The sequence below is a fragment of the Lithobates pipiens genome, unplaced genomic scaffold (genome assembly GCF_037356315.1).
Source record: "Lithobates pipiens isolate NorthernLeopardFrog02 unplaced genomic scaffold, aLitPip1_a1.2 Scaffold_24, whole genome shotgun sequence".
In the NCBI taxonomy this organism is placed as follows: Eukaryota; Metazoa; Chordata; class Amphibia; order Anura; family Ranidae; genus Lithobates; species Lithobates pipiens.
This window is the reverse complement of record NW_027507786.1, coordinates 10,293,159-10,319,643: the sequence shown is the minus strand read 5'-3', so window position 1 is coordinate 10,319,643 and position 26,485 is coordinate 10,293,159. Positions and strand designations below refer to the sequence as shown.

Genomic DNA, 26,485 nt, shown 5'->3' with positions numbered 1-26,485 from the left:
CTCCCCTCACTGTCCATTATGGTACCTGAGAGAATGACTGAACACCATCAGCTCCCCTAAATGTCCATGGAGAGAACTGAGGTAATGACTGACCGCCGTCAGCTCCGTTCACTGTCCACAGAAGGACCTGGAGTAATGACCGACGATTGTCAGCTCCCCTTATTCTCCATGGGAGGACCTGAAGTAATGACGGACTGCTGTCAGCTCCCCTCATAGTCCATGGAAGAACCTGAGGTAATAAGTGACCGCTGTCAGCTCCCCTCACAGTCCATGAAGGGAGCTAATGACATCCTTTGTGTTTCTTTTTATAACAGATTTTATTTTATTTCTTTCTTTCTATTATTACACGGCTAGCTATGAGGGAACTTCACACTCAGCCTCAGAGACGCGCGCGCACCTCATCCACTGGCAGTGGCGGGAGCGCGCTCGGCTCACCAGCCTTCCCACAGTGCAGTGCGAGAGCGGGAAGCGGGATCTGTGACTGAGGAGAAAAGGAGGAGGAGGAGGCGGGACAAGATGGCGGCCGTGTGCGGAGAGTTGTGAGGTAATACTGCGGGACTGGCTGAGAGTGCACAGGGCCGGAGGACGGAGAAGAGGGCTGTGAGGTCCCTCCGTCCATGACAGGGAAGAGGGACGTGCACCGAGGACTAATCCTGGGGGGGGGGTGGTGATGGAGACCTTTATTGGGGGAGGAAAGGGGGGGGAGACACTGCAGGACAAGGGGGGTCCTGATAACAAGAAACACTCCACAGTCATGTCTACATAGAATCTATATAATTTCTAATGTAATGGTGCATAATAAGTAAAAAATAAATATGTATAATCTTAAAAAAAATATTTTTGACATATGACATGCACCATTAAAACTTTAAATAAGATAGGTTCATAATAATATATTATAAAAAGATGCAATTTTGAATTTTTTATATAAAAAAATAAATAATAATAAAGACATATTTCTAAATAAAGTGTAGCAGCGGCCATAAATTGGCGGGCTGAGAGACGCTCTGGTTTTCACCATCAGCCCGCCAGTGTGCGGCGCTGGATCTCTGCTGCTCGGCAGTCATTGGTTGCTAGGATCGCTGTTTGTACTAGCAACCAATGATGTCACTTGTGTGCCCCTCCCCCGGGCTGACTACAGGGACAGAACCATGAGGTGTGGGTACAATGTTTACTTTGATGGGCTCTACCAGTCTATTGGTGTTCTGTGATGGATCACAACTCATCTATAAGGATACACTGAGGGAACCCGATCTGTGGGCACACCTGGTGTGAAGGGGTGCTCTGATGTGGGCACACCTGGTGTGAAGGGGTGCTCTGATGTGGGCACACCTGGTGTAAAGGGACAATGTGTTGGGGGACACCTGATGCAAAGGGGCGCTCTCGTGTGAGCACACTTGGCGTAAAGGGGTGCTCTGATGTGGACACAGCTGACGTAAAAGAACAATGTTTCGGGGGACACCTGGCATAAAGGGGTGCTGTTTCGGGGGACACCTGGCGTAAAGGGGTGCTCTGATGTTGGCACACCTAGCGTAAAGGGGCGCTGTTTCAGGGACAACTGGCGTAAAGGGGTGCTCTGATGTGGGCACATCTGGTGTAAAGAGACAATGTGTTGGGGGACACCTGATGCAAAGGGGTGCTCTTGTGTGGGCACACTTGGCGTGAAGGGGTGCCGTTTCGGGGGACACCTGGCGCAAAAGAACAATGTTGAGGGCAGACCTGGCGTAAAGGGGTGCTCTGATGTGGGCACACCTGGCGCAAAGGGACAATGTGTTGGGGGACACCTGACATAAAGGGGTGCTCTCGTGTGGGCACATCTGGCGTAAAGGGGCACTGTTTCGGGGGACACCTGGCGTAAAGGGGTGCTCTGATGTTGGGGGGGGCAGCTGATATATTTTTGCTAGACATAAGATGACTACAGAGTTTGAGTCATAAAACAAACTTGAAATTCGGACATCAAAAGAATGAAAATTTTAGCGACCGGACCACCATGAATTTCTTTTTATGTCATTACCCCGATATATAGTAATAATAATATAATATTTAAAAGTGGAACAATTTTAGTGGTTCAACATCACAAAACACCTAATAGATAAGGCACCACATCCCTGAGAATTGAAACATGAATCAAAAACAAGAAAGGGAATTCGGGATTTTGACGGTGCAAATAATAGCTAGATGATAGACATTATTAGATAGGATACAAGATTCTATTACAAATATTTATTAAATTCAAAGTTAAAATTCATTAACAATTATTAATGAAGTATAAAAGCACAGGGCAATACAATATAGTGGTTGTTCTCATTAAACACACAGTATCCCGTCTCCGTGGACCCCCCCCCCCCCGCGCGGTCGCGTCGCGCCGCAGGCGGCCGGTAATTGAGCCCCCGGCTTTGAGGTGATCACCCCCCGTCGCCAGTGTCACTAAGGCTGGGTTCACATTGCAGCGGTTTATGAGAACGGATGTGATTCGCACCGCACTGCAGTGCAAATCACATCCGATCTCTGTGCGATTCGAGTTCAGCCATACAGATAGTATGGCTGAATTCGCATCGCACCCGCTGCAAATTCGCACGGGACCCTTTTTTTGGCCCGCAGCAGAATCGGATCGCATGGGTGTTCACACCATGCGATCCGAGTTTGCAGATCGCACTGCGATATGCGAACTGATCTGGGGGTGTCATTAACATTTCACTGACACTCCCAGCAGTTCGCATAGGGCAGTGTGAACTGCCGCCGGGAGGCATGCGATGCGGGAACCCGCCGCGCATTCGTGGCGTTCCCGCATCGCTCCAGTGTGAACCCAGCCTAATAAGCGATCGTTTTTCTGATCGCTGTATTAGTGTCACAGGTGACGCTAGTTAGGCAGGTAGGTATTTAGGTTCGCCGCAGCTTTTTATAGCGCCAGGGACCCCCATATACTACCGCATAAAGCCCCCTGATTGCCCCCTAGTTAACCCTTTCACCAGTGATCACCATATAACGGTTACAGGTGACGCTGGTTGGTTAGTTATTTTTTTATAGTTTCAGGGCACCCGCCATTTATTACCTAGTCTCACTAGTGTACCCCTAAATTTAGGGGTGTCTACTTTCCAAAATGGGGTCATTTGGGGGGGGTTTGTGCCATCTTGGCATTTTATGGCCTTCAAAACTGTAACGCCCTTAGAAAGCCTGAAGGCGGTGCTTGGTTTTCGGGGCCCCGTACGCGGCTAGGCTCCCAAAAAGTCCCACATATGTGGTATCCCCGTACTCAGGAGAAGCAGCAGAATTTATTTTGGGGTGTCATTTCACATATGCCCATGGCATGCGTGAGCAATATATCATTTAGTGACAACTTTGTGTAAAAAAAAAAAAAAAAATTTTTTTTTTTGTCATTATTCAATCGCTTGAGGCAAAAAAATAAAATATTCAATGGGCTCAACATGCCACTTATCAACTTCCTTAGGGGGGGTCTACGTTCCAAAATGGGGTCATTTGGGGGGGTTTTGTACTGCCCTGCCATTTTAGCACCTCAAGAAATGAGATAGGCAGTCGTAAACTAAAAGCTGCGTAAATTCCAGAAAACGTACCTTAGTTTGTAGATGTGACAACTTTTGCGCAAACCAATAAATATACAATTATTGACTTTTTTTTTACCAAAGACATGTGGCTGAATACATTTTGGCCTAAATGTATGACTAAAATTGAGTTTATTGGATTTTTCTAATAACAAAAAGTAGAAAATATCATTTTTTTTCAAAATTTGCCGTCTTTTTACGTTTATATCGCAAAAAATAAAAATCGCAGAGGCAATCAAATACCATCAAAAAGCTCTATTTGTGGGAAGAAAAGGACGCAAATTTTGTTTGGGTACAACATTGCATGACTGCGCAATTACCAGTTAAAGCAGCGCAGTGCCAAATTGTAAAAAGACCTCTGGTCATTTACCAGCAAAATGGTCCGGTCTGAAAGTGGTTAAAAAATAAAAAAAAGAGAGGAAAAGACCACCTATTTTATTTATTATGGGGGGGGGGGATTCAAGCCTTTATTTATTTTTTTGAGACAAGTAGATTGGTCCCTTGGACACGTAGTGTTTTTTTTTTTTTTTTTTTTTTTTTTTTTTTCCAATTTCCATACCATAATAAAATTTTATAATTTATTATTCTTCATAAAAATTAATATTCATTATTACTATTTTATTATTCACTGCTATGCACTATCCTCGGTTAAAAAACAAAAAAAAAAAAACTTCCCCTATTAACTGTCTATACCGAGCTGCAACTCAAGATGTTATACAACACAAGACTATAAAAAAGGGAAGCTGCGCTAAATAAATTGACCCGTGAAGCACTAACCATTCAAGTACAATAAAAATAAATACAAATTGTGCGTACTAAAAATAAATACAAATTGTGCGTACTAAAAAGTGAACTAAATGTAAATGCAACAAAAAATGAATAAACTGAAACAATAATAAAAAAAAAAGGAAGTAAACCAAATATGCCGATGAGGCAAATGGAAACTTATACTCAAAGCATAAAAAGAAGAAAAATTGTCCCAATAGTGTTGGAATGATGCTAAACAATAAAATATTGACAGATAAAAAAACATGATGACAAATTGTCAACTTAATCAAGTGACAATAGTGATAATATTCTCCAACCAAAAAATGGTGGTAGTATATAAGTCCATATAAAAATTACAAAAATAAATTATATGTAGCAAAAAAAAGATTGTAAAAATAAAAGAGAAACTTTCCGTGATTATTGCTGCATGTGCTAATGGTGACTACTGAAACTTTAGTAAATTCAGAAGTGGTAGTCTATAAAGATGAGTCCTCCACGGTGACCTAAGATCCAAACCCCTCAGAAATAGGGAAGTGCCGCCACCTAAGCACACGCTACCGCTTACCAGATCGGTATGGCCCCTTTCACACTGGGGTGCTTTGCAGGCGCTACAGCGCTAAAAAATAGTGCCTCCAAAGCGCCCTGAAACAGCCGCTGCTGTCTTGGTGCGCTTGCAGGATGGTCAAAAAAGTCCTGCAAGCTGCATCTTTGGAGCACTGTAGGATCGGTGTATTTACCGCTCCTAAAGCGCCCCTTCCCATAGAAAACAATGGGGCAGCGCTGCAAACCCGCCTGCAAAGCGTCGCTACAGTGACACTTTGCAGGCAGTTTTAACCCTTTTTCGGTCGCTAGCGGGGTTTAAAACTGCCCCACTAGCGGCCGCAACGCCCCAGTGTGAAAGTAGCCTTATTACGGGGGGGTGCCTATGGCTTATAACCAAGCCTAGGGTCTCTATGCCGTACACCGGACTCCTCAGCCACAGTGGTGATAATCCTCATAAGATAGGACACGAAAAATGGATCCTCATAAAACAACAAAAGCAAGCATAGTGTAAAACCCTTTAAATTTATTAAGCTTAAACAGACACTTACATGGAATACAACCAGCAATAAGAAAATTTGAGCCGGCCGGCTCTCGATAACAGCACGTTACTTATGGGACTAGCGTAATACGCGGTGACGACGCAATTTATTTTTTGCATGCCAATCTTGGATAGCGTCTGAAAAGTTTACTGAAGTCACAAATCCTCGTACGACTATGGCAGAATAAAAATTCGGAAGTGATGTCGTGTTGTAATGCATTTGTATTGCACTTTAGAACGACGGCTGTACTGATTAACCACTTTCAGACCGGACCATTTTGCTGGTCAATGACCAGAGGTCTTTTTACAATTTGGCACTGCGCTGCTTTAACTGGTAATTGCGCGGTCATGCAATGTTGTACCCAAACAAAATTTGCGTCCTTTTCTTCCCACAAATAGAGCTTTCTTTTGATGGTATTTGATTGCCTCTGCGATTTTTATTTTTTGCGATATAAACGTAAAAAGACCGCAAATTTTGAAAAAAAATATTTTCTTCTTTTTGTTATTAGAAAAATCCAATAAACCCAATTTTAGTCATACATTTAGGCCAAAATGTATTCAGCCACATGTCTTTGGTAAAAAAAAAAAGTCTATAACTGTATATTTATTGGTTTGCGCAAAAGTTGTCACATCTACAAACTAAGGTACGTTTTCTGGAATTTACGCAGCTTTTAGTTTACGACTGCCTATCTCATTTCTTGAGGTGCTAAAATGGCAGGGCAGTACAAAACCCCCCCAAATGACCCCATTTTGGAAAGTAGACCCCCTAATGAAATTGATAAGTGGCATGTTGAGCCCATTGAATATTTTAATTTTTTCCCCTTAAGCGATTGAATAATGACAAAAAAAAATTTTTTTTTACACAAAGTTGTCACTAAATGATATATTGCTCACACATGCTATGGGCATATGTGAAATGACACCCCAAAATAAATTCTGCTGCTTCTCCTGAGTACGGGGATACCACATATGTGGGACTTTTTGGGAGCCTAGCCGCGTACGGGGCCCCGAAAACCAAGCACCGCCTTCAGGCTTTCTAAGGGCGTTACAGTTTTGAAGGCCATAAAATGCCAAGATGGCACAAACCCCCCCCCCCCCCCCCCCCCAAATGACCCCATTTTGGAAAGTAGACACCCCTAAATTTAGGGGTACACTAGTGAGACTAGGTAATAAATGGCGGGTGCCCTGAAACTATAAAAAAATAACTAACCAACCAGCGTCACCTGTAACAGTTATATGGTGATCACTGGTGAAAGGGTTAACTAGGGGGCAATCAGGGGGCTTTATGCGGTAGTATATGGGGGTCCCTGGCGCTATAAAAAGCTGCGGCGAACCTAAATACCTACCTGCCTAACTAGCGTCACCTGTGACACTAATACAGCGATCAGAAAAACGATCGCTTATTAGGCTGGGTTCACACTGGAGCGATGCGGAAACGCCACGAATCCGCGGCGGGTTCCCGCATCGCATGCCTCCCGGCGACAGTTCACACTGCCCTATGCGAACTGCTGGGAGTGTCAGTGAAATGTTAATGACACCCCCAGATCAGTTCGCATATCGCAGTGCGATCTGCAAACTCGGATCGCATGGTGTGAACACCCATGCGATCCGATTCTGCTGCGGACCAAAAAAAGGGTCCCGTGCGAGTTTGCGGCGGGTGCGACACGAATTCAGCCATACTATCTGTATGGCTGAACTCGAATCGCACAGAGATCAGATGTGATTTGCACTGCAGTGCGGTGCGAATCACATCCGTTCTCATAAACCGCTGCAATGTGAACCCAGCCTTAGTGACACTGGCGACGGGGGGTGATCACGGGGTTAAACCTTTATTGGGGGGGTTAGGGGGGTACCTTAGAACTAAAGGGGGCTAACCCTAACTGCCCTAACAGTTATTACAGTCACAAATGACACCCGCCGGGTGATCAGGGGGTTAAACCTTTATTAGGTAATAAATGGCGGGTGCCCTGAAACTATAAAAAAATAACTAACCAACCAGCGTCACCTGTAACAGTTATATGGTGATCACTGGTGAAAGGGTTAACTAGGAGGCAATCAGGGGGCTTTATGCGGTAGTATATGGGGGTCCCTGGCGCTATAAAAAGCTGCGGCGAACCTAAATACCTACCTGCCTAACTAGCGTCACCTGTGACACTAATACAGCGATCAGAAAAACGATCGCTTATTAGGCTGGGTTCACACTGGAGCGATGCGGAAACGCCACGAATGCGCGGCGGGTTCCCGCATCACATGCCTCCCGGCGACAGTTCACACTGCCCTATGCGAACTGCTGGGAGTGTCAGTGAAATGTTAATGACACCCCCAGATCAGTTCGCATATCGCAGTGCGATCTGCAAACTCGGATCGCATGGTGTGAACACCCATGCGATCCGATTCTGCTGCGGGCCAAAAAAAGGGTCCCGTGCCAATTTGCGGCGGGTGCGATGCGAATTCAGCCATACTATCTGTATGGCTGAACTCGAATCGCACAGAGATCGGATGCGATTTGCACTGCAGTGCGGTGCGAATCACATTCGTTCTCATAAACCGCTGCAATGTGAACCCAGCCTTAGTGACACTGGCGACGGGGGGGTGATCACGGGGTTAAACCTTTATTGGGGGGGTTAGGGGGTTACATTTGAACTAAAGGGGGCTAACCCTAACTGCCCTAACAGTTATTACAGTCACAAATGACACCAATGCAAAAAAAAAAAAAAAAAGACATTGGTGTCACTGTGACTGGGGGGCAGGGGTAATTGGGGGGGTGTGAGTGTGCCTGGCATGTTCTACTGTGAAGTGTCGTGTTGGTGCAACTCACCGATCCTCTCTCCTGTGTATCGGAACGAAAAATACCGACACGGAGGAGAGATTACATCACTTCCTCTCCTGTGTTTACATTACAGGAGAGGAAGTGATGTCACGAAGGATTTCTATTCGTCGGGAGCGATCGCGAGGGGGTGGCCATGAATGAATGGCCGCCCCCTCATCCCGGATCACTCGCGAACGAATACCGACCGCCGCAGTTACCGGGCGGGGGCCCGATCGGGCCCCCGACCCGCGGGAAGGCAGGGACGTACAGGTACGCCCATATGCCTGCCCGTGCCATTCTGTCGACGTACATCGTTGTGCAGCGGTCGGGAAGTGGTTAAACAATCCGACTATCGTACGATTTTTGAAAGCAGTTTTTTTTTTATTTTTATTTTTTATGATTTTTCTGATCACCTGTACGAGGCTTTACAATCCATGATTTAGTTTTTCAGTCAGTACTATTTTTTTTTATTTTTTTATTCTTTTTTGTAAACCAAAAAAATGATCGCAGCTGTTGCATCGTTCCTGTTCTGCAAAATGCTTCTTTTTAAGGCACATGCAAGTATTTTAATTGCATACTAAAAAAAAAAAAAAAAAAATTCTGACCGGTACATTTCTTTTTTATTTTTTTATTTTTATTTTTTTTCTAAAATTCCAAGCCATACCCCCCTCCTCTAATTATAGTGTCTTGCTCAGCCAAGCAGGTAAATGTGACCTTGCTTTTCCATGGCTCTGTATTTGAAGTGTGCGATAGCATCAGTGGAAGGCATCCTAAGGACATTTTACTATAATTGGCAGAGATTACCGCAAAAAGGGTGTGATTGCAGGTAAAGGTTATGGCCCTGCCTGTGTGCTTCTTTGCATACTCTATTTGTCTTGTAGAAATCCTACACACTGAGTAGCAGTGGCAAGGCTAAGCCTTGAGGGCCCATGCCAGTTTTTTTTATATGCCCTGTTTATGGTTTGTTTCTGTAAACCCAGGTGAGAATGGTTGGCAGGGGTGTGATTTTGATATTGGCTCCAACTCCCAGTTACCTGTTCATACATATTTTCAATGGCCTTCTAGAGGAAATGCAAGGCGTGATGTCTTTCTGTTTACTTTTTGATTTATTGAGTTTATGTTTTATTGTTTTCTTCTCTCAGCACCGGGCTTCATTATTAATTCAAGATTTTACTCGCCGACGTTTGTAAGAAAGGGACAAAGGTTCAAATAGCCTTTTATCCAGGCCATGGAAGTAATCTTTCAATAGGGATTTATTTTGTTTCTTTTAAACAAGTTTTTAGAGCCTGTGCACGTGAGACTATATATACATTGTGCGTTGTGTTGCTCTTGGTAAATAGTAAGCATCGAACTCCGACACAGTCCTAGTGTTGGTTCTGACGGGTGCAATACATGTAAATTCTTCCGAATTATTATTTATTTATTTTTTGCCCTGATCATTTATAAAATCAGGGGGGGGGGGGAATATATATATATATATATATATATATATATATATATATATATATATATATATATATATATATATATATATATATATATATTACACACACTTTTTACATGGGGCAGATTCTGTTGCGATCTTAGAGCTGATGCCCCTCCTGATTGGAGTAAGTAGAGCAGGAGGGTGACAGCGCTCAGTATCTGCAGAGGGTGGAGCCCGCTCCAATGAGCGGCTGGGAGTAAATGGTCTTCACTGTCTGTTTTGCACCCTGCTACCTCCAATCCTTTCTACCCAAATGGAAGAGTTCTCTTTTCTGTGTGGGGTGTTTTTTTTTTTTTTTTTATTTATTTATTGCTTCTAACCGTTTTTGTATACTATTGTTAAATCTGTAACCATAAAACAAACAAGCACTACAATGCACTAGCAGCCAATACATCTCAATAAATAGTAACTGCTTCCTGTCTGCGTCATTTTACCGTCCCTATTGTTTTGGGAGGATGTCATATAAAGTTCTGCTGAGAATGTGTGCCTCACCCAGCTTCTCCAGCGCGATCTGTAACCTGCTGCGTCCATCGCGGATGCATCGGATGTCCGATCGCTATACCGGCCTACTGCCAGTGTCATGTGACCAATCGCAGCAGATCACATGACGGTTGTAAACCATGAATAGCTTCCTTTATCATGCCATTCATTGTATACAATTGTGTTGCTAGCTGTGAATTGGTCTGAGATCACATCACAGTACAGACAGTGCCAATCACATAGCCTATTTGTACTGTGTGATTTAGCTGTGGCCAATCACAGCCAATCACAGCTAATCACAACAATACAGTGTCTACACACTCACTCATTCAGTAAAAATATTTGCTAAGACCCCTTTCACACTGGAGGTGTTTTTCAGGTGCTTTTGGGCAAAAAAATAGCGCCTGAAAATGCCTCCCCTGCACCCCCAGTGTGAGAGCCCGAGTGCTTTCACACTGGGGCGGTGCGCTTGCAGGACGTTGGAAAAAGTCCTGCAAGCAGCATCTTTTGGGCGGTGCAGGAGCGTTGCATACACCGCCCCTGCCCATTGAAATCAATGGGAACTGCTGCAGAAGCACCTGCAAAGCGCTTCGGCTGCAGCACTTTGCGTGCGCTTTTATTTCGGCCGCTAGTGGGGATTAAAAGCGTCCTGCTGCTATAACAGCAGTAAAGCGACGCTAAAACAAATAACCCTGCCCCAGTATGAAAGTAGCCTTATAGCAGGGAAATTGAAAAATATGTAATTATCCTACAGAGTAAATAACCCAAATCGGTGAATATTGTTCACCAAAGAATACAATTTTGGTTAAAATGTATAAGATTATTTTTTTGCAAAATCTAATGACAGAAACTAAAACTTTCCTTTTTCGTGTGTGGTTAACCTCTGCCTGGCCTATAACAGAATGACGGCCTGGAAGTGGTTCCGTTTTCCTGACTGGGCGTCATGTGATGTTCAGCAGGATAAGCTGCGATTACGGGGGGGCGAGCAGCGATTGTGTGAGCCTGACACACTGCATCCCCCCGAACTAGTTAAAAATCCTCTGACTGCGGGTCTTTACCACGTGGTCAGCTGTGTCCAATCACAGCTGATCGCAGTGCAAGCAGGAAAAGCCACGTATCGGTTCTTCCTCTACTTGCGCTGAAGTAGAGGAGAGCCGATTTGGCTGCTCTCCTGAATGGGGGGGGTCTGCACTAACTAGTAGTGCAGGCCACCAGCCATGCCCACCAGGGGTGGCAATTGCCCATTAAAGATGGCACTCTGTGCCCGTAAGTGATGCCTGCCAGTGCCACCTATTAGTACTTCCTCATCAGTGAAGACACCACAGAGGTGATCAAATACCATCAAAAGAAATTTCTATTTGTGGGGAAAAAATGATAAAAATATTGTTTGGGTACAGCAGCGCATGACCGCAATTGTCATTCTAAATGTTACAACGCTGAAAGCTGAAAATTTGTCTGGGCAGAAAGGTGTATTAGCCCCCCCCGGTATTGAAGTGGTTAAAGTACATTTCTATCACAGAGGTGCATATCATCATGGACACGTTGGGGGTTATTTACGAAAGGCAAATCCACTTTGCACTACAAGTGCAAAGTGCAGTCGCTGTAAATCTGAGGGGGTAGATCTAAAATTAGGGGAAGCTCTACTGATTTTATAATCCACTCATGTGCAAGCTAAAATGATGGGGGGGTTCTTCCCTTGCATGTCCTCCCTCGGGTCTACAGCGACTGCACTTCCAAGTGCAAAGTGGATTTGCCTTTCATGAATAACCCCCAATATGTACACATCAAACTAATGACCAGTCCCCATAATGGAGCAATTTGGATTATAAAAAAACGGAACAGCCGCATTTTCCAAATAGTCAATGCAACCGCTTCCTTCCCTCAAGGGGGGATGTTGGGGCTCAAAAAGACACAACAATCCTAAGTAATTCTTACATGGAGAAACATAGAAAACACATTTTAATACGATACCGTAGACTGTTTACCCAACCCCCCCCCTTATCAAATGTAGGGGCACCTCTCCTGGCATATGTAGCTTTTATATAAAGGTAACGTTTTAATAACGATTTCCAGGCCAGTATAGTTGGAGTGGCAGGCCTTTCCCATGAGAGAATAATATGCTTCCTGGCATAATGCAACAATAATAAAAGTAGGGTACGTAACCCCTTGGCTGCGAGCTATGGAGTCTAAACAGGCCCAGGAGAAGATTTCATCTGAGGGGTTGAACATGTATTGACGTGACCAACTGAACTCATTGTATGACCTCCAGCCAAAATTGCTGGATGGCCATACAGTCCCAAAATGTGAATAAAACCTGCTTGCAATGAGGTTCTGCACCAACAGTTGAGGTCTGAGCAGGGAAAACCTTGGCTTGTCAAATTGATCTCATGGGGGAACTTGTGTCAGCAAGACCAGCCTGTTCAGTACAAGTCTAGCCGGGGGGATCCCATCCATCTCCATCCATCTCCATCCATCTGAGTGATATCCACTGATTAAAACTACATTCCCTAACTCCAGAAATTAAAAACACCCATGCAGTGTGATGACCCCCCCCCCCCCCCTCACCAGAACTGTAAGGGTTAAATCCTTGTTCTGTCCAGGGTTACACGGTAAACACTTGCTTTACTCCTGGCTCCAACACTGTCCCTCCCAGCACTGCGACTGATCTCCCGCAGCCTGCCCTGTAAGCCACAATCGACAATGGTTGCATCCCAGCCTCCTCAACATACAACACAGTGGTATTTGCCCTGTATTTTATGTGATGATGCTGAGACTATGCCCACAGACCAGAGCTTTGGGGAGAGGAGGAGGGTGGCTGACATGGGGTATAATGTAAGTTTGCAGTGTGCACATCTCAACGTAATGAGCATCTATCCATTGTAGTGCAGGTGGCCGCACCGCAAAGGTTGCATTTTTCTAAATGCATGGAGTTTGGGTTTAATTTATATCTTTAACATGTCGCTACCCCCACTCCACCCAGAATCAAATGATTCATTTCGCTAGAATTTCTTTACATATTTTTATAATTGGGATTTGTAACCAAAGTATCTTAACATTTTTATTTTACAGCATTCCTGAATTCATCTTGGTGACGGAGTGAGTGAAGGTTACAGATTTGGCCTGTTGCTGTATCTTTTCCAGAACACAGCAAGACTTGCACAGTAAGTAAATGGCTGTTATGCTGACAGATGGCGGTTTATCTGATTTATTAGGCACACATACAGTGAATATATGACATTTTGCTGGTATGTCACTCACGGGTTGGGGAGGGGGGTAAATAATTGCCTCTGCTTCAATAGTATAGTGCTTGTAAACGCATTCGCTGGCACTTTTACCCAGCTTCTTGCGGGTGCTGGATTTTGCCTGTCTTGATTGGCGGTTGTGGAAAGGTGTCATCCCTACACACAAAGTGTGCCAGAATGTAAATTGGGCTGCCCATTTGTCGGTTAGCATACTTTTCTAGAGCTTGTGACTAGACTATGAAAGGAGAAGTGTCTTGATGTGACCTCATCTCTTGGTCACCCTATTTTTATTTTGCTATCAGCATACACCTTGTCAGCCCATGAACTTAACTAAATAGTACCGCTTCTTTCTCTCGCACTCCAATCCTGCTGTATGGTGACGGCAAGAGGTTGATACCAGGTCAAATTCAGCGGGCTGGGGATCTTCTCTCTGCGCCCGCAGTCGCTTTTTGTAAATTACAAGGCTGTGCGGGGTTTATGTGAGCTACAACTTCCATCGCCTATTGCGGCTGACAGCTTGTAGTTCTGAATGGACTGCAAGGTCACTGATGAGCAGCCTTGTAGTTCATTCACAAGCCCTGCAGCTTGTAAATGGTCAGCCCCTATTGGAGGTATGGGCTGAAAGCGGCAGGGCTTGTCTGTAGGTGCCTGGTGTTGCACCCCGATCCACTGGCTATGGATTCAATGCTTTCCAGGCTTCTTCAAATAATAAATAAGTGTATTTTATTTTATTTTTTTCCAAATGGTGAACTTTTAATAAGCCTAATTCATGTAATAGTTTGATAATCCCAAAGTGTATGTGTTGGATATAGATAGATCTCTATATGAGATTTTTTTTTTTTTTTTTTTTTTTTTTTAATATGCAAAAAAATATATTATCCTTCAGGATTTATATAGCACTAACAGTTTGCACAGCATTTTACAATGTGAGGGCAGACAGTACAGATTCAATACAGGAGGAGTTAGAGGGCTCTGCTTGTTGGATCTTAGAATCTAGAAGGGAGGGTCAAAAGGTAATAACCGGGGGGGGGGGGGGGGGGGCGCTTATGAGCTGATGGAGAAAAGACATACATTTGTTAGGTGTGGGTAGGGTAGGCTTCTCTGAAGAGGAGGGTTTTCAAGGATCGTTCAAAAGCTAATAGAGTAGGAGATAACCAGACGGATTGGGATAACGAGTTCCATAGGATTGGAGAAGCTCGGTAAAAGTCCTGGAGGCGAGCAAAGGAGGAGATGACGAGGGATCTAGAGAGCAGGAGATCTTGAGAGGAATAAAGAGTACAATTGGCTCACTATTTTGAGACCAGGTTAGTGATGTAGCTGGGGGCTAAGTTGTGGATGGCTTTGTTAGTATTTAGAATTTTCATTCGCTGGGTGAGCGGAAGCCAGTGGAGGGATTGCTGGAGGAATAGCAGATGCAGAATGATTACCGTATTTGCCGGCGTATAAGACGACCCGGCATATAAGACGACCCCCTAAAAACCTGCACAGTTAAAATGTTTTGCCCGTACTCACCGTTTAAGACGACCCCCGATTCCGAGGCTTCTGACGCTTCATATCCCTCTTCTTCTTCGTTCTTGCTGGAGCCATTTCCTTCTTCCTTCTGGTGCTGGAGCCAATCACGGCGAGCAATGTATTCTATTAATGAATACAAAGCCTGCTGGGATTGGCGGAGGCTGTTGCATCATCAGCCCGCGCCTCACTCTCAAAGCCAATCGGAGCAGGCTACTGTGTGTAGCCTGCTCGGATTGGCAGAGATTGCTGCTCCAATCCGAGCAGGCTCTGTATTCATTTGAATACATCGCTCACTGGGATTGGTTCAGTGGTATATACTGTATGTAGCCGAAGCTACATACAGTATTACCGGACATCTAGAAGGCATCCCAGCAGCTGACCCGGCGTATAAGACGACCCCTCCTTTTTGCTCAGTTTTTTTAAGTGTAAAAGGTCGTCTTATACGCCGGCAAATACGGTAGTAAGGTGGATGAGTCTGGCAGCAGCATTCATGATGAATTGAAGAGGGGGATATCCTATGTAGAGGTAATTCAATGAGAACGGAGTTGTAAAGGCGAGAGGTGACCAGGGAGTGAATTAAGCGCTTTGTGTCATTGGTTAGAAAGGGGCGTATTTTGGAGATGTTGCGTTGGTTGATGCGGCAAGATTTGGACAGCGATTTTGATGTGGGGCTTAAAGGAGAATTCAGAACTACACCAAGGACCTTCACATGTAGGGTTGGGCTTATAGTTGTGCCATCAATTTTTGACCGAGAGATCAGGGGAAGGGGCACGTGGGGAGGGAAAATAAGTTTGGTTTTTGATTTGAGTTTGAGGAAGTGGTGTGACATCCAGGCTGATATAACTTTTTAGTAAATTAGTGATATGTGAGTAGGAGGAGGGAGTGAGCTGAAGGGTAGGGTAATAGATTTGGGTGTCTTCAGCGTAGAGATAGTATTGGAAGCTGATCCAGGGAGGAGGTGTCGATTGAAAATTATGAGAGGTCCAAGAACAGAACCTTGGGGGACCCCGACAGAGAGAAGGGGAGAGGAGGAAGTAGAATTGTAAGTAACGCTTAGGTGCGTTTTGGATACGTAGGAAGAGACGGCGACGAGTACAGTCACAGAGACCAAAGGCGTGGAGGTTTTTTCCGTCTAGGGGGTGGTCAACTGTCTCAAAAGCAGCAGTAAGGTCTTGGGGTAGGAGTACAGAATGGTGTCCACTGGTTTTGGCCGTTAGTAGATAATTTATGACTTAAACAAATTAGGTAATTACATTGTGGGTGTTTTTAAGTAAGCATCCACGTGATCAATATTAAACGTGCTGCTTGATGTAATAATGAATGCGTTGAAAAGACCTGCACTTCTTGATGTACATGTGCACATTATGCACTGTAAACTCCGCCTTACCTTTGTGTGTGATGTAAATGTCCTTATGAAGTGTATTTGAAGACTGAGATATATAATAATTTGGAAAAGGCTGAGGAACCTGAATACTAAAGTGTTCACCTTTAAAGCCCAAAGCTTGGATATAATCTGACTTCTAGTAACCACTTACGGACCGCCTGCCGCAGTTTTAAGTCAGCTGTTTGAAGGAGGCTAGCTGCTGCCATAACCCTAGTATCCTCCTTTTCAGTGGGCGGTCTGCTACATAACTGGTCTTTGCGGTGGATTCGCAATCCCCCTCCGCCGCTTACCCGAGCAGTCTGCAGCGACGGAGCCGATCGCGTCTTGTCACTTGCTGTGCATGGAGATGAGTGAGGTGAAGATGGCCCCCACTCGTCTCCATGAAACTGCAGGGCGGAAGCTACGTCAAAATGTCACTTCCACCCACAGCTCTTAAAGGGCCATTTTTATTTTTTTTTAATTGCATTTTAGTGTAAATATGAGGTCTTTTTGACCCCAAATAACATATTTAAGAGGTCCTGTCATGCTTTTTCTGTTACAAGAATGTTTACATTCCTTGTAATAGGAATAAAAGTGACTTATTTTATTTTTAACATAAGTTAAAATAAATGAGAGAATTTTTTTAAACTCCTCCCGACGAGCTCGCGTGCAGAAGCGAACGCGTACATGAGTAGCGCCGCATCTGAAAACCGTGTTCAAACCACACATGTGAGGTATCACCGCGATCACTAGAGCGGGAGCAATAATTCTAGCCCTAGACCTCCTCTGTATTTTGGGCTGACATTACTGATGTCTTTTAATAAAAAAAAAAAAAAAAGTGTATTTTTTTCCAAAAAAGAGTGCGCTTTAAGACCACTGCGCAAATACGGTGTGACAAAGTATTGCAAAGACCGCCATTTTTTATTCTCTAGGGTGTTGGGGGGGGTAATGTATATTGTCTGGGGGTTCTAAGTAATGTTTTATCGAAAAAAAAATCTGTTTTTAACTTGTAAACAACAAATCTCAGATGCTCAGTCCTTAAGTGGTTAAATGAACCAGAGACTATAGTCTAACCTCAATAAAGTGATGACTCTGCAGAACAGTCAGCTATCCCTGTTGTCACACTTGTGTCAAGTGCATTTGACCTGCTTTCAGCAAACCTATCCACACAAGCTTTAATAGTGGGATAAGAAGTCTGTGAAATACAAGAGCAACCCCAAATAACTGCTTCTTGCATCCCTACTAGTCATTGAGATATATATATATATATATATATATATATATATATATATATATATATATATATATATATATATATATATATATATATATATATATATATATATATATATAATCTCTCTATTTTGGCAGAATTTTATGATTTCTTGGCCATTTTTCTGATAATATGAATAACGCAAACTTTTTTCACTCATGGTTAGTGCTTGGCTGAAGCCATTTGTTATCCATCAATTTACTCTTTAAAAAAAAAAAAAAAAAAAAAATCATAATGACAACAGAAACTACCCAAATGACCCTGATCAAAAGTTTACATACCCTGGCGATTTTGGCCTGATAACATGCACACAAGTTGACACAAAGGAGTTTGAATGGCTATTAAAGGTAACCATCCTAACCTGTGATCTGTTGGCTTGTAATTAGTGTGTGTGTGTGTGTATAAAAGGTGGACTCCTGACAGACCCTTGTATCTTTCATCCAGTGCTGCACTGACGTTTCTGGATTCTGAGTCATGGGGAAAACAAAAGAATTGTCAAAGGTTCTGCGGGAAAAGGTAGTTTAACTCTATAAAACAGGAAAAGGGATATAAAAAGATATTCAAGGAATTGAGAATGCCAATCAGCAGTGTTCAAACTCTAATCAAGAAGTGGAAAATGAGGGGTTCTGTTGAAACCAAACCACGGTCAGGTAGACCAACTAAAATTTCACCCACAACTGCCAGGAAAATAGTTTGGGATGCAAAGAAAACCCCACAAATAACCTCAGGTGAAATACAGGACTCTCTGAAAACATGCAATGTGGTAGTTTCAAGATGCACAATAAGGAGGCACTTGAAGAAAGATGGGCTGCATGGTCGAGCTGCCAGAAGAAAGCCATTACTACGCAACTGCCTACAAAGTATCCCGCTTACAATACGCCAAACAGCACAGAGACAAACCTTCTGGCACAAAGTCGTTTGGAGTGATGAGATCAAAATGTAGGTTTTTGGCCACAACCATAAACGCTACATTTGGAGAGGAGTCAACAAGGCCTATGATGGAAGGTCCACCATTCCTACTGTGAAACACGGAGGAGGATCGCTGATGTTTTGGGGATGTGTGAGCTACAAAAGGCACAAGAAATTTTGGTAAAAATGGTTGGCAAGATGAATGCAGTATGTTATCAAAAACTGCTGGAGGAAAATTTATTTGCATTCATCAGCCAGGAAGCTGCGCATGGGACGTACTTGGACATTCCAACATGACAATGATCCAAAACACAAGGCCAAGTCCACCTGTGATTGGCTACAGCAGAATAAAGTGAAGGTTCTGGAGTGGGCCAACTCAGTCTCCTGACCTCAATATCATTGAGCCTCTCTGGGGAGATCACAAAACATGCCGTTCATGCAACACAGCCCAATAAATTACAGGAACTGGAGGCTTTTTGCCAAGAGGAATGGGCAGCTTTACCATCTGAGAAGATAAAGAGCCTCATCCACAAATGCCACAGAAGACTTCAAGCCGTCATTGATGTTAAAAGGGGGCAATACACGGTATTAAGAACTGGGGTATGTAAACTTTTCGTCAGGGTCATTTGGGTAGTTTCTGTTGTGATTTATGATTTAAAAAGAGGAAACACAGATGATTGGTAATTGGCTTCAGCCAAACACTGACCATGAGTGAAATTTTTAGTTTTTTTGTTATTCATATTCTCTGAAAAATGGCCAAGAAATCATAAATGATGCCAGGGTATGTAAACTTATGAGAACAATTTTGTGTGTGTGAATATAGATAATTATACACACACTGTGTATTACACATGCATCTCATTAATTTTATAGTGACCTTACTTGTATCCTAAAGGTTAATAATCTTTACAGGCCATAGATATGTAATAATTGACAGAGTGATGAATGGTTTCATTGACAAATGGCATGTTACTGCATAACACAGAGGTCTCCAAACCTCGTAAATATATAGTAAAGGTGCTGCAGAAAGCTTTTAAACTATTTTATATACAGAAGTGTAAAAGGATTACATAAATGACATATCAATGACTTTGGGGAGTCTCTGCAAAGGGGGGGGGGTGTCTGATGACTGAGAGGAATCAGGAACACAGATGCCTCTCTTCCTCTGTCATTCCACACACAGTAAGAAAGCACACCCAGGGAACACAGTTAACCCTTTGATTGCCCTTGATGTTAACCCCTTCCCTGCCAGTGTCATTTATACAGTGGCAGTGATTACTATTATTTTTTTTTTTTTTTTTTAGCACTGTATTGGAGTCACTGGTCCCAAAAAAGTGTCATATTTGTCCGCAGTAAATTTTGTGCAAACCAATCCATATACGCTTATTGGAATTTGTTTTTTTTGTTTTTTTACCAAAAATCAAGTCAAGCTTTGTCATTTATATGTGAGGACATACCGTAGAACGAAATGCTGTATCTCACAGGGTCACGGTGCTACATACGAATTAAACATAATTATAAATTTACAAAGAGTAAAAAAAAAATAGCAGAATAAATATTGGCCTAAATTGATGGATACATTTTTTTTTATTTTATTTTTTTTGACTGTTTTTATAGTGTGCTGGTGTGTATGTGTGTGTGTGTGTGTATATATATATATATATATATATATATATATATATATATATATATATATATATATATATATATATATATATATATATATATATATATATATATATATATATATATATATATATATATATATATATATATATATATATATATATATATATATATATATATATGTATGTGTGTGTGTGTGTGTGTGTATATATATATATATATATATATATATATATATATATATATATACACACACACTATGTGTGTGTGTAAAAAATGTTTCTCTTCTCTCGACCCCCACCAAGTGATTAAAGGCCATCTTTATTTCCCATGAACATATCAAACGCAGCAACATCAAGGGGGGGGGGTGGTGGGGGAGAAAGACATGGTAATGCATTTCATGCACAGGTTGCCATGTCTTGCCCATCCCCCCCCCCCCTTCCAACTCGTGAGTTCACAGCTTTTATGTTTATGGGTGTAAAAAATGGCCTTAGTTGAATCTGAATAGTGCAGCCTTCCGGAATGCCTTTTGTACATGCCTGGAGCAGTTATGAACTGTCCTAGCACCTTCCTAACGCCAGTTTACTGAGTCCTGTAATGCAGGCAGACCAGGAGCAGTGTCCTGTTTATTACTCAAGTTCTATCATTGTCATTTTTATTGGCTCCTTCCTTTGCTGTACCTGAATCATTCATGGGACCGCAAGCTCTGCTCTATGACCCCCGCACTGTAATTGCCGGTTTTTAGCAGCATTTAATTAGCAGCCATGATTGAGCCATTTTCATGGGTTAGTGGTAAACCTAATAATGTTCAAATACTTGTAATAACATGAACTGCATTTTGCACACCTACTTATATTGGACTTTGCCTGCTTTTGTAGCAGACATCATTATTATAGCTGTTTAGAAACAATAATTACAGAGATTGGTAGCAACCTCTTCTTCTTATGTGGGAAACTATTGTCTTGTATGGCATTTTATAAAATGAGTAACATTTTTCACCAAGGCACTTCATAAAACTGCAATGGAATGAGCAAAAACTGCAGATAACTCGGTTGCAAAATGTTTGTCTGCGAGTTGGTGACGTGTGTGTGTGTGTGTGTGTGTGTGTGTATATGTTATAATTTTATTTATAAAGAAAATACAAACTGTAAAAGTAATTGAACAAATGCGCACCAATCCAGTAAGTAACAAGTATTGTGTGAGCTATCAAGTCTGAAGGGCCACATCTAATCGGAGATTAGGAAATCCTGGTAAAGTTGTAAATAAGTCCAGAGCTAGATGGGACTTTAGTAGGGAATATTTTTATTTTTGAAACCAAAGAACTAGAAGCTAACAAATCAAAAATGTATTTATTAAGAAATCTAAAAGTTGTTACACAATATCAAAAACTGACAATGACATCTTCACTTTTTTTGGGTGTTTTGGTATTGTGTGTAAACTTGTGTGCTTTATTTCCGTTTTCAACTAAATACAGTTAAAGCCTAAAGTTAATAGTTTTGGTTGCCAAATGATTTGTACTTCTATTCAGACCACCTTGTGACACAGGCACCTGTCAGACACCATAGCCAGGTCCTGGTCTTTGGAGAGTACACTGCAGTTGGATACTACAGCCTGTTCCAGGACAGTGATTGAGCAGCAGAATACTGTTTTTCACCCATCTTCCTAAATTCTTGTGCTAAAGCATTAGAGCCCTGATTGGTGCAGAGTACTGACCCTCCCAGTCTTTGGCTGGGTGCTACTTGACAGGGAATAACAGGAGGCCGATATAAAGACAGCATAAGGTACTTTGTGCTAGTTCTGTTTTTATGTTAATATATAGTGTGATGGGTTTTTATTTTTTATTTTTATGAATACATAACTGCCCTATATTATATTTCATATGGTGAAATTTTAGACTATGGCTTGGTGTTTTGGGTGAGTGGGAAAACTTGTGGTTAGCCTAAGGGTCAACTAAGTCAGGCTAGTTTAGGATATGTATCGGAACTGGTGGCGGTGTTCAATTTTACCGAAGTGGAAACTAAGTGCTGGTTCACACAAGGGCAAAAGTAAAATTTTCCGTCTTTGCAGATGACACCAAGCTATGCAGTGGAATAACGTCCTTACAGGATGTCTCCAATTTACAAGCCGACCTCAATGCTCTGTCTAATTGGGTGACTATGTGGCAGATGAGGTTTAATGATGAAAAATGTAAAGTTATGCACTTTTGGGCTAAGTATATCCATGCATCATACATGCTAGGGGGGTACAACTGGGGGAATCCATAGTGGAAAAGAATCGGGGGGGGGGGGGGGGTTGGTAGATCATAAGCTGAATAATAACATGCAGTGCCAAGCTGTGGTTTCCAAAGTGAGCAAAGTCCTTTCTTGTATTAGGAGAGGTATGTACTCCAGAGATATCATCTGTACAAATCATTAGTAAGACCTCATCTGGAATATACAGTTCAGTTTTGGGCTCCAGTTCTCAAAAAGGATATCGGGGAACTGGAGAAAGTGCAGAGAAGAGCAACCAAACTGATAAGAGGCATGGAGGAGCTCAGCTATGAGGAAAGATTAGAGGAACTGAATTTATTCTCTCTTGATAAGAGGGGATATGATCACCATTCACCATGTATAAATATACAAGGGGTCCATATAGTGAACTTGGTGTCGTGTTATTCTCTTTACAGTCAACAAAGAGGACAAGGGGGCACTCTTTACGTCTAGAGGAAAGGAGATTTCCTCTCCAAATACGGAAAGAAAAATGTAATCAGTAGTTACAAATACTGTAGCTGCTGACTATTTCATTATAAGGATTCTTGGTTTGAACACAGCTCAGATTGCTGTGGCGCATCTGACCGGAAGTGGGAGCAGGTATCTGTCAAAACCAGGTACCCGCTCGCTGCCGTGCGCCCCCCCCCCCCCCCACCAAAAGTTGCTTGTTTTTAAACGAGCGGAACTTACCTTTTTTGGGTGACGTTCATCTTAAAGCAATGCAGTGCGTGTCCATACCACATCCCCTTGTAGTCTTAAGACTAGAAGGATGGGACCAAGTATATGGAATGGTTAGCTGGCATTGAAACTAGATGGAGCTTTAGCAGAAAGGAAATAAATGTTCCCAGAACATTGGCCTCCTAGCGTGTGTTTGGTTTGTTTTTGTCCCCCCCCCCCCTTAATAGAAGTACAATATTTTTTATTTTTTTTCTTTAAACTTGGAGCTCAGCTTTTAAAAAAACAAAGTAATAACTAGCTTTAACCATTTGACTTCTGACAGGTTTTACCCCCTCAGCACTGCGCTACTTTAGCAATTTCTCTCTCTCTCTCTCTCTCTCTCTCCCTCTCCCTCTCCCTCTCCCTCTCTCCCTCTCCCTCTCCCTCTCCCTCTCCCTCTCCCCCTCTCCCCCTCTCCCCCTCTCCCCCTCTCCCTCTCTCCCTCTCTCCCTCTCTCCCTCTCTCCCTCTCTCCCTCTCTCCCCTCTCCCTCTCTCCCTCTCTCCCCCTCCCTCTCCCCCTCCCTCTTCCTCTCCCCCTCCCCCTCCCTCTTCCTCTCCCCCTCCCTCTCCCCCTCCCTCCTCCCACTGCACTGGGGTTTATATTTTCTATATAAATTACTAATTTTTAGAGGGGGGGAGAGAGAAACATGTTTTTCTTAGTTTCTGTAAATTGCTTGCAAAGTGTTTTTTTTTTTTTTTTTTTTTCTTCATAAATTTAGTGAACAGTAATACCTCGGATTACGAGTAACTCAGTTTACGAGCGTTTCGCAATATGAGAGAGATAGATAGATATATATATTTTTATTTATCCTGACCTGAATTGCGAGCTGTGTCTCAAGACGAGCAGGATTCAAGCCTTTGGGTTGTGCAATACCGAATGTGACCAGAGGTGCAGGGGCGCCAGTGACCCTTTTTTTTTTTTTTTTTTTTCCCTTCATCAGAGTAGTTCAATGTCAACCTAGTGACACTGTACTACTCTGGGGGAGCGGATCAGGGATTTCCTAACGGTTATTGTTTTATAACCATGTTCATTGTTGTAAGCAATAGTTTATGCTTTAATTCATGACAGATTGCTAACTATTGTGACCTGTCTTTGGCTAAATCAAATGTTACTGGGTGCTGTGATTGGCCCAGGTACCATGTGATAGCTGTGGGCTAATCACAGCATCATAGTAGTAAGCAAAACAATCATGAATGGCTTCCATTCGTGACTGTTTAACATTTGGTACAATTCGATGGCATGATACCCCGCTACTCACAGCAACTGGGTACTGATCACCTAGATCTGGTGGTAACGGTATGTTAGTGGGTGGCAAGTGGTTAATGTACTAGGCTTCTTTTATTTTTATTTTTTTACATGACCGTTATGATATTCTATTTGTCTACATTAATATTATTATTATTTTTTTTTATCTTTTTGGAAGATGGAGGAGGAGACAGCCACTGAACCTACAGTTCGTAAGCAAAGACGCCGGAGACGGAGAAAAGGTCAAGTTGAAGATTTGAACGGCCAACAATTTCTTACCCAAGTCACAGAGCTGCTCAACACCAAGGAAGATGAGTTGGATATGCTGGGTCAGACCGTGGCCTGCAAATTGAGAAAAATGAGAGAAGACCAGAGATTGGTTGCAGAATACCTTATTAATTATACTTTGTATTTGGGTCTCATGAACCGCCTTGAAAATGATGAAAAAACAAGACCGAATTATAATTTTGGCGAGTATTCTGCTTCTGGACAAGGACATGAAAATGAGGCCCAAAATTCTGATTCTTCTTTTGGAATTTTGGACAGGTCTGGTGGATTTAAAGACGAGACCTAAAAATTGTTTAAAGTCCAAGGTAAATAAAAAAAATTATTGGGACATGAGTTCTCATTGGTTGTATGTTGCCAACTTTTTCTGCTTACTTTTGTTTCATAGCTGTAATGTTTTTCTTAAAAGTTTCATGAGGAATTGCACTCAATGCTGACTTTTCTAATAAAGTATTGTGATTTATTTCCTGACCAACGTGTGCCATGGTTTATTCTGGGGAGTTTCTTTTATATGTACTGGGCACACCAGGCAACCATCTTCCTAAAATTTTTATTGGCCAACCGTTTTATTTTTACAGCATTAAGTTGCTAGTTTTGCAACCAACTGTCATCGTTGTTTTAGAACCGTTTTGAACCTCCAATGGCATAAAAGATGAAGACCCCTTTCACACCACACCGCCCATAGCGTGGGCGGTAAAGCGGAGTTTTACCTTCAGATTTGCGGCGCATTACGCCCGCTAGCGGGGCGATTTTAACTCCCGCTAGCGGCCGATAAAAGGGTTAAAACCGCCAGCAATACGCCGCAATAGCGGCGTTTTGCCGGCAATATTACAGCGCTGCCCCATTGATTTAGATGTGGAGGAGCGGTAAACACACCGCTCCCAAAGAAGCTGCTGGCAGGACTTTTCCCTGACGTCCTGCCAGCGCACCTCTGTAGTGTGAAAGCCCTCGGGGCTTTCACACTACAAACAATGGTGCAGCTTCTTTAGGGCGTATTGCAGGTGCTATTTCTAACGCTATAGCGCCTGCGAAACGCCCTGTTGTGAAAGGGTTCTTAGTGCATGTGTCAGCTGGCTTCTGTTCACATCAGGATGGCCTCTCCTCGCATATATTTTATTATGAATGTAGATGCTACTTAGGGGAAGGTTTTTAATCCATGTCAGGAGTCGGTCAAATGCACTTGCTTAAACTGTAGACGCTTTCCTATCTTCACAGTGTGGTACCATGCAGTTGAATGCACATTACATTTCTCTACACTTTTACCACTTCAGGCAAAACGACGTACCCGTACGTCTGTACTTTGATGCTAAATACCGGAGTTATGGCAGCAGCTAGCTGCCATAGCCCCTGGTATTTTCGGGAACACCATGCGTTTTCTCTTTAAGATAAAGTGGTCTCTGTGGCAGATTCGCCGCAAGACCATTTTTATTGGCGGTGGGAGAGGTTCCCACCCGCCGCACTCCGGTCAGTTCCGCCGATTACCGGGCCCTGCCGGTAAGCGGCGGAGATGATCGCGTCCTGTCCTGTGGATGCCTGGCTGCCGACTGAGGGGAAGGTGGCCCCTGCTTCGCTCCATGGCATTGCATTTTAGTGTAAATATGAGATCTGGGGTCAAAAAGGCCTCACGTCTCGTATTTAAGAGGCCCTGTCATGCTGTTTATTTTCTATTACGTTCCTTGTAATAGGAATAAAAGTGACCCAAAAAAAAAAAACTAAGTGTGTGTGTATATATAATGTATGATATGATATATGTGAGTAGCGCTCGCATCAGAAAACGGTGTTCAAACAACACATGTGAGCTATTGCCGTGATCGGTGGAGCGAGAGCAATAATTCTAGGCCTAAACCTCCTCTGTAACTCAAAACTGCTAACCTGTAG

At 42.9% G+C, this 26,485-nt stretch overlaps 1 long non-coding RNA gene across 1 annotated transcript; it reads left to right on the top strand.

The window, feature by feature from the left end:
• The first annotated feature begins 410 nt into the window (after nt 1–410).
• On the top strand, nt 411–25,078 carry LOC143929659 (uncharacterized). Its single transcript, XR_013262559.1, has 3 exons — nt 411–544; nt 13,254–13,345; nt 24,501–25,078. It is a non-coding gene; the product is annotated as an uncharacterized LOC143929659 (long non-coding RNA).
• Nucleotides 25,079–26,485: the final 1,407 nt, after the last annotated feature.